Consider the following 8,833-nt stretch of genomic DNA (forward strand, 5'->3'; position numbering starts at 1 on the left):
ATTGCCCTTTCATTGTGATAGATGTGGTGGCTAAAGAACAACATTTGAGTGTATTCCAGAGACTGATATACTGAAATTATTTACTTTATTGTGTGAGTGAATGCAATTTATATTAGCAAAACAACATTTCATTGTATTAACTTAGGTACTTGATGATTTTACTGGACAGTGTGTATTGTCTAACTCCTAATCCATTTACCCTTCTTCTCCATAGCTTCTCCATAGCTCCAAGCAGAAGAATCTGAAACCATTGCTTGAAGTTTTAACAGAGTAAAAGGAGGTAAGTCACCTGTTATAAGATAAATATATCTCCTTATGCTTTTTGGTTACTTAGAAAATTTATAACACTTACTGGTAAAATCACCAGTCTGCCATTGCTTCCAATACTTCATTAAAATAACTTTGATTAAAATTCAAAGGTCAGTCTTCAAATTAAAACACAGTTCTTCATTTGAAAGAGTATAAACCCCAGGCAGCTGTAAGAACACTAAACATAATCTACTTCACTTGTCTCATAACTTGTGTTTGTATGTGAATTTTGGAATTCAATTTTGTCTGGCAGCATGTGCTCACCCCACTGCTTTTCTGCCTATGATATCTGTCTACTCCTCAGTCAGTTTTTCTTTCCCCTATTTCCTCTTCCTGTCCTCCTCTTTCCTTTATAATCAGCAGCTCCTTTCTGTCATCAGATGCAATTAGTGGTCTATTACCTGGTTGCCATATTCTGGTAAGGTTTAGACATGAGAAACTGATACCATTGATCATAATCATCTTTTTCTGAAAGAATGTAGTCTTTGAATGTGCCACCACCTTTGCACATTTCAAATTTTATCATTTTCAAGCAAAGCACAAGGATTTTTCCCATCATCTCCTATGAGTTTTCAGTGACAGACAAGTATATTGGGGAAAATTAGTCCTCAGTAAATTAGTGTCACCAATCCTGCCCAGTGATCAATTGAAAATAATACCCTGCACATAGATATATCTGCCTGCCTTAATCACCCCAAGAAATCAAAAAGAAAGGTTCAGCTAATAAGTAAATACAAAATATTTTTATGGACTATATTGCTGTAACAAATTTTAAAATCTTTTAAATGGAGCCAAAAAAAAATATTATTTAAGTTTTATTTCATGTGCTGTACATTTCCAATATATTAAATACTATTTCACCATCTAATGAACATCAATATGAAATAAATTTTCTTTAAGAATACTAGTAATAATTAATATTTTAGCTAAAGCAAAACACTTGTATATTTTAGCCTTATTTAAAGATATTTACAGGTAGCTAAACTTTATCTTTCTATATTCATCTGCTTATGCAAAAATCTATCCACTGCCTGACACTCTGTACCATTGGGCCAGAGGTAGTGGGTTTTTCTAGTTCCAGATGTAGTTACATTATCACACAACATGGTTTTCTCTTACCTCTCAACTAGATAAAGCATAGTAGCAAAAATGGAAAGTACTGAAAAAATAATGGCTGGATCCCTTGGATTTCTTGATAGTGTTACACATTATATCCATATTAAAAGCAAATAGCTTTAGCAAAGATAATGGTGTCTTACAAAGAATATGCAAGGAATTAGAGGCTATTACCCAGTGGCTGAACAGCTCCGTAATATTTCTGCAAGTTCTGAAGCTGAGCTATGTCTACTCTTCTCACTGGATATTGGTGCTACCAATGTTTGTCCTAAGTGCTGTCATTACAGCTTGCAAATTGCTAAGCCATGCAAATTCAATGCTCCTGGGAGCAGAATAATAAAGGCTATGCATTGTTAAATGCGTCAATGATTCAACTCCCATTTCCCTCAGAACAATTTATAGTGGATGCCCATTCAGCCTCACAGGGACAAATAAAAAGGGGTGTTTTCAAGCAATATCCATCTAAAGGATGAGGTGTCATGGTCTCTTGGCAAGTGACTACTTGGATGGCAGAGCTGTTTGATTTGCAACAGTTATAAAACAGCTATTTCTGACCCTAGAGCGTAGCAGAGTTAATTACGGTAGTAAGCTGTTTGGAGCAACTAATTTATATTGCAATGCCTTAGTTGGCACAAGAAAGAAGAGATTTGTCAAAATATACTAAGACAGCTGCCCCAAACCTTACTTTGTTTTGTAACTCAACAGTAAAAATCTTGTTTTGTTATGACAGAGACAGAATATAATCAAGGGAAGGTGCGTCTTCCTTGTCCTTAAGGCCATATTTTCGGTTCCAAAGTGTGTTAGCTGACAGGCCAAACATGTTGTGCAGAGTCTTTCAGAAAAAGAAAAATGTTGGGTTTTTCTTTGTTTTCACAAGAACTGCTAGTTACAGAATGACAGCCTTTTGGCTAGGCTAGAAAAAATTTTCAAGGCTAACTGTGTAACAAATGAAGCACACAGACTTCTACCTGCTGCTTACTTCATCTCTTGATATCAGACTGTAGAGGTACTAGTGACTTAAAACAGCTTTTGCCATCGTTCTCTGGCTGGTAACCATGTTGAATAGTTAAATAAGAAGGAAATGTCATTGACAAGGATGCACAATTCATGTGTTTATGCTTTAAATTGGATAATTAGAGAAAATTTAATCTTGAAGGACAGAGAACTACAAATATTGGGCTCTAGCAAAATTTTCAGCAACACACTTTCTTCATCCCTGCTTCCACTTCACAGTCTCCCACAAGTTGAGAAAAGTAACCTGACCTGTATTAAAGTATCATCAGGCTGAATCTGTGTGGTGTTTATTAGGACTTTGTCTGGAAATTTCCACTCTGCATCTTCAACTAAGCTCTTTCAAGTTTGGATGGGTCATGGGTCATTATCTATTGTTTATGTCTTCATTTGGTACCCATCTGACAGATGAGCAAAGGAAAAGAGTACTTAGGACAGCAAACTAAACATTTTTTTTTCTATCAGGTCGCACCTATAAGACCAGATAACTGAAAATGGAAGATGGGAAACATTCTCTTTTTGTTCTCTGTATGCCAACTCTCCCTCTTCTCTCTCTTCTGTGACACAAGTCTAGAGGCATTGCTCTTCTGGACCTCACCTGCTCCTCACAAGTACCATGTTGTGCATGATTTTGGTTCTAAGAGGCAGAGATTTCTGCACATACCATTCAAGAGGTCTCAAGGCACCATACAATTTTTACCAGTGAATAAAGCATCATAAACTTCAGTTTATGAGCCAAGCTTCCCTGGTGGTCTTGTTTGATGTGTGCCTAGTGGAGTCAGTTATGGGAGACAAAAACAACCTTTCTCATTCTCCTGTTTAATAGCTTGCTTTTTTTTTTCCCCCAGAACAGTTGAATATCAATAAAAAGTGAAGTTATTTTATCACAATTATTTACCAGAGCATGACACTTTATGCTTTGCTAATCTGTAAGACTCAGTTTTGACACAGCTTGTCAGCTCTTATTTTATAAACAAGATGGACAATCTCATATATTTCACCAAAAAGAATAAAGAATCCAGATGCCAAATTCTTAACCCCAGTTAGTGGAAAAAATATGTCATTATTAATAGACAAAAATTAGGGTACAGACTTTGTCTCCATTTGAGAACACAGTCTGAACAATGTATGCACAGATTTAACATAACTCTGATCATCTTCCTTTCACGTCGATTCCAAATGATTAATTGGATCTGTGAAAATGAGGCAAAAGGTCACCCCTCTGGCATCCAGGCTGTCAAAGTCACTAACTGCTTTGATAAATATGGGCTCTGATGACTTCCTGAGGCTGTCTTCATCCCATCAGATATTCTTATGCATATTTTAAAATGTAATTTAAGATACTTTATTTTTAGTCTTGTCAGTTCCTACAAATAGGAGGATGTAAACAGAGTGAGAAAAGAGTATTTTAGAACTAAAGTCTCATAAGTTTATATCAGAGAAGATTGGTCATGCCATGTTTTTAACTCAGAGAGGTTGAGGAGGATTTGCATACCAGAATGTGCAATTTTAGAACATGTGTTTGTTTGCCTGTATTGGTTTTGGCTGGGAGACAGTTAATTTTCTTTTTAGTAGCTGGTAGAGTGCTGTATTTTGGATTTAGTATGACAGCAATATTGACAACACATTGAGGTTTTTGTTGTAAGTAGTGCTTCTTCTAAGCCAAGAATTTTCTGTTTCCCAGGCTCTGACAAGAATCAGGTGCACAAGAAGCTGGGAGGGAGCATAGCCAGGACAGCTGACTTGTACTGGCCAAAGGGATTTTCCACACCATAGGACGCCACACCCAGTATGTAAACTGGAGGAGCTGTCTGGAAGGTGCTCAGGGACACTCAGCTGATTATGAGCAACTGAAATGTGCAACACTTGTTTCTCTCAGGTGTTATTACTGTCTTTCTTTCATTTCCTTTAAAAAATTATTACTATTATCACAATTGTAGTATTTTGTTTTAATTATTAAACTATTCTTATCTCAATGCACAAGACTTCTGTTCTTCCAATTCTCCTTGCCATGGGAGAGGGGGGAGGGGACTGAGCAAGTGCCTGTATTGCACTTAGTTGCTGGCTGAGATGATGACACCATACTAAGGTGAGAAGAGGTATTTTTTTTAAGTCTGTTGCAGTTTTACAGACCTACAGAAGTAAAAGGCATATAGTGGTTAGATTTGGAATAAATGATGGAACGTTGCCTTTTTCAGAAGGCGCGGCGACCTGGTTCAGGGACGACACAGTGACCACCCCCAGGTCACTCGGTCCATCTGCTTGCTGACACCAATGTGGTGGATGGCAAATGGCGTTTATTGGTGAAGAATTTGACACTTTATAACCTGGGTTTACAAAGTCACTCCCATCTGCTTTCATCACAGCTAGGTGCCATTGGCTTATTAAGGGGGTAATTACCATAAACTATTTAGGGGGGTGATTCTGTCTTCCCATACATCGCGACATCTTCCAGCTGCCAGACCCTAGCTACCTACAATGGAACACATTGTTAATATAATTTTGCTCTGAAAAATGTTGCAATATCTATATTGTCAGAACTCTGACACCTGTAAGGATGTGCTTGGTGTTCACACTATTGGGATTTATCTCAGAAGAGATAAATAAATAAAATACAGTAAAAATTTTACTACTTGATTACTGGAAAATGATTTCCAGTAAACCAGTGATCTTTAGGAGCAGATAATCAGACATATGCAGTCAGCGTACTGTAAGCATAACTTAGAGACTGAATAAAGAAATAAACAAAATCACTCCCATAAAACCTTCACAAGGACTTTATCATGACTACATAACCAAACCAGGTCATAATTATGTAATCATTTCCCCTTAGTAGAGTTTCTAAGACACTCTAAGACATGAAAGGGCTCAGTAAATGTTCTTTTTCTCAATCTGATGGTAAAAACTGTTTCCAAGCCATAGGCATGGAAAACTGAGCATTGTGTGTGCCTTGGTATGCTATCATACTGTCCTCCAGAATGATCCCCCATAACATGTCTCTGTTCAACCCCTTTCCAATATAAGACACTCGAGCAGAGAGGAAAAAGAGCATCGGTTTTAACTTGCAGAAAGCAAAAATATATTATGGTAGAATCACTATAATTGTCTCACCAAACTACTCCAAAATTGTATAATTTGTGTGTGCAAAACACAACTTTTAATTTCCTGTGAGGAACTAAAGTCGGAATTATTTGTAGAAGGTATGCTTGCTTCTCAGCAGCTTCTGCTCTCTTCTGTGTGCACATGCTGTCATGCCAAAGCATGGCCAATTAATAATGTCTCTGGGAGAGGGAGAGTGGTCTTTTCCAACTTAATGAAATTGAGTGTTTTCTGTAAAGAACTGGCAAGTATATCCCTCCTAAGAGACACCCATCTGGCACCTAAAGGCTTGTAGTAAGTATGAGAGCAGGCTGTTACAAATTTCTAAGGGATATGACATTATTAAATGAGACTGAAGATGCCAATGACCTGTGTGCTTCTATGCATGACATGGTTGTCAAGATCCTTCTAGAAATGTTCTTATATATTCTGTGAAGCTCCCCATGGAAGAACTGAGCACTGTGTCTGCAACAGAGATTCTATTTGTGAAATAAAAAAAGAGTTAATATTGAATTTGGGAAGCATCTTTATGCCAAAATTTTTTTCCTTTAGAGTCCAAAAGCACCAGAAAGCTAGCTTCTGCAATAGATGCCATCAAAACTTATTATAATGAAGTAAAATCTGAACTCTATCAAGCACTAACAAACTCCTATAGGGAATTAATACCTCCCAGTGGAAACAAACTATTGGCAATATATCACTGTATCAGTGCAGAAAATGGGTTATTGGCTCAATATTTAATACATACTAGCTGAGACAAGAGTTTCCCATGTCTCTGTGTAACTGTACCAACAAGAGGAATATGATCTCATTGTATGCATTTATACAGTTTTGGTCCAGGTAGCAACTTGCATTTCCTGTTGTCTTGGTTGTCTTCTCTAAGTGCTGGCTACTGGAAATGGGGAGGACTGAATAGGTGAATATGGTATACCTGATAAAATAAATTGGAGTAAGGGAAGGAATGGGAGTCTCTCATCCTTCACTCTCTTTCTGGAGTATGATTGACTTGCAGACAGTGTAGGAAACTAGGAACCGTATCTCCCTCAGCTGTATTTTCCAAGATAAGCTGGTGCTGAAAAGTAATTTGTGACCTTTGTGGTCCATAGTCTTTCTTGTGACAGGTCCATGAAATTTCCTGGGTAATGCTGAGCAGTGCTATCTCTACAGGTCAGTACTGTACACTTCTTAGAACAGCCTATGCCATCCAGTTCATCTGCATTTTGCAGTTCTTTGGCTACTCCAGGTAAATGTATTAGGATGACAGTCTTCTAATGTTCTGTTGAACAAGGACACTAGGAAGGGAGGAGTGACTTGATTTCAGTCATGGAACTTGAAAAGATCCCTTTCTCATGCAAGATGAAAATGAAGACTGCAACAAAATTTATTGGGAAAAAAAAAGTAAAAACAGTATATTACTAGTTTTTATCAGGATATGGACATCAGAAAAGTATGAAAAGACATTTTTAACCTTCAAAGTTGAAGTATGCAGTGTATCTTCCTCTTTCTCTGTATGCAGTTGGCAAGCTATAGCTGAAATGTCTTTCAGAGCCTGTCCTCAAGAAATGAGTTAGTTGTGGAGGCTTGGCAGCTCATGAACGTCCATTCTTTTCTGATATCTGCTGTTTCAGTCTTTCAAGAATCAGAAGTGATGATGAATATGATGTGACTGACTCGCCATCTGCTTATGATGCTGCATGTGACATATCGCTTCATCAGAGACTCATGAGAAACCTTATTCCTCTGCATGCTTCCCAGCAAGTGCTATATTCTGATCCCCTGGAAAAGCCCATCATACTTGCAGCTTGCTTATCATATGAGCACATTTTCTGAAGCTTCACTGTTAAGTGCTGCCCAGGTCACTTTCTGACAAATGGCCATTCTGTACAAAGAAAACAGCAATCTCTCATAGTAAGAGGAAAACTATTAATGTTTCTTTTGTTATTCACTATCAAATCATAGATGAAAATTTCTTAGATATCATTCATGTTCAGTAATTGATATTTACTCCCATGGGAGAAAGCTTGGTGACACTTAATATATGTGTATATTTTTAAGGTCCCCCCCTAAAATGCATCTCAGACATGTTCTGCCTAGTTAAGGAAAGAGGAAGAGATGATAGTACAGAAAATCCTAGGGCAAGTGCTAATCCAATATTCAAAAGTATCCTCTCATTCTTACTTGTCCATCATAAAAACCCTCAAGTCAAATGAACTGTTCAACATGCAGAGATGCTACAAGGTTTTCTCTAGTAATGTCATATCTCAGTTTGTTCACCTGTAGAACAGACACAATAACTTGCCAGGTGTACTGCAATCAGTGGGATTGGCGAGCACTCTACATGAATGATAGTGGGTTTGTTGTCCTATCATATTCTTGCATCCTCTTTGAAAGAAATGACAAGTTCTTGAGGCTAAACAAGTCACCTAGGGCATATTCTACATCTTTACATAATTCTTTGTATTTGAATGCACATATACTAAGCAGTTAGGTGCTCTGCTGCTTAAAGACGATGAAAGTACACAGCTCTTTTTATATACAGGGCTCCCTGCAATTCCACATTAGTCAATGAAAAGGATATAACTGAATGATAAAGGAGCAGTAGTCACTGCTCGAATTATTTATAAGTCATTCATTCATCTTTATGTATAGGGCTGTCAGGGTTTTTCCACTCACATAGAAGGGAAAAAACCCTAAGACTTGGTGCTTGCTTTTCCAAAGAACTGTGCGAACATTAACTAAAACCAGGTGGAAAATAATGATAGAAGAAAAAAGGCCTCACAAAAATTAAGTTTTAATGCAGCTTTAAATATAGCTTGTTAAAAAGAAAGTATAAGAAGATTAGAAAGAAATTTGCACTAAGACTCTCAATCTGTTATCATATACTCTCCTACAAAGCGAGTAAATGTATATGAGAAACATGTTTTTGATCTGCTGGCCTACTCACCCTTTCCATTGGTGTAAAGTAGCAAAGGATTAGACAATTGTGGTGGTTTCACATTGACATTTGGAACAGAGTAAGAAACCACCCACAGAAGTGATTTCTTTAAGAGAAGCTATTGGGAGCTTCCTCTGAGCCTAGGAAAGGCCAATAGCTGGCTAGTTCTGAGAACTCAAAACATTTTGCACCACTGAGAAATTAGATCCACCCCTGTGAAATCCACATTTTAAAAACCACAAACCTAGGAACTCTTTCTCTTTGCTTCCAGCCTTGAAAGGTAACAGAGCTCTGGTGAGGCTGGCCCCACCAGTGTGGCCTGGGGGAGGCCGGGCTGGACCCCAGCGGCTCCTGGGCAGGGAT

At 37.7% G+C, this 8,833-nt stretch overlaps 1 long non-coding RNA gene across 1 annotated transcript; it reads left to right on the forward strand.

Moving 5' to 3' along the window:
- The first annotated feature begins 214 nt into the window (after positions 1-214).
- LOC147652543 (uncharacterized) lies at positions 215-4,412 on the forward strand. Its single transcript, XR_015287796.1, has 2 exons — positions 215-280; positions 4,121-4,412. It is a non-coding gene; the product is annotated as an uncharacterized LOC147652543 (long non-coding RNA).
- The last annotated feature ends 4,421 nt before the right edge of the window (positions 4,413-8,833 follow it).

Source organism: Cyanistes caeruleus, chromosome 6, assembly GCF_971803275.1.
Source record: "Cyanistes caeruleus chromosome 6, bCyaCae1.hap1.1, whole genome shotgun sequence".
In the NCBI taxonomy this organism is placed as follows: domain Eukaryota; kingdom Metazoa; phylum Chordata; class Aves; order Passeriformes; family Paridae; genus Cyanistes; species Cyanistes caeruleus.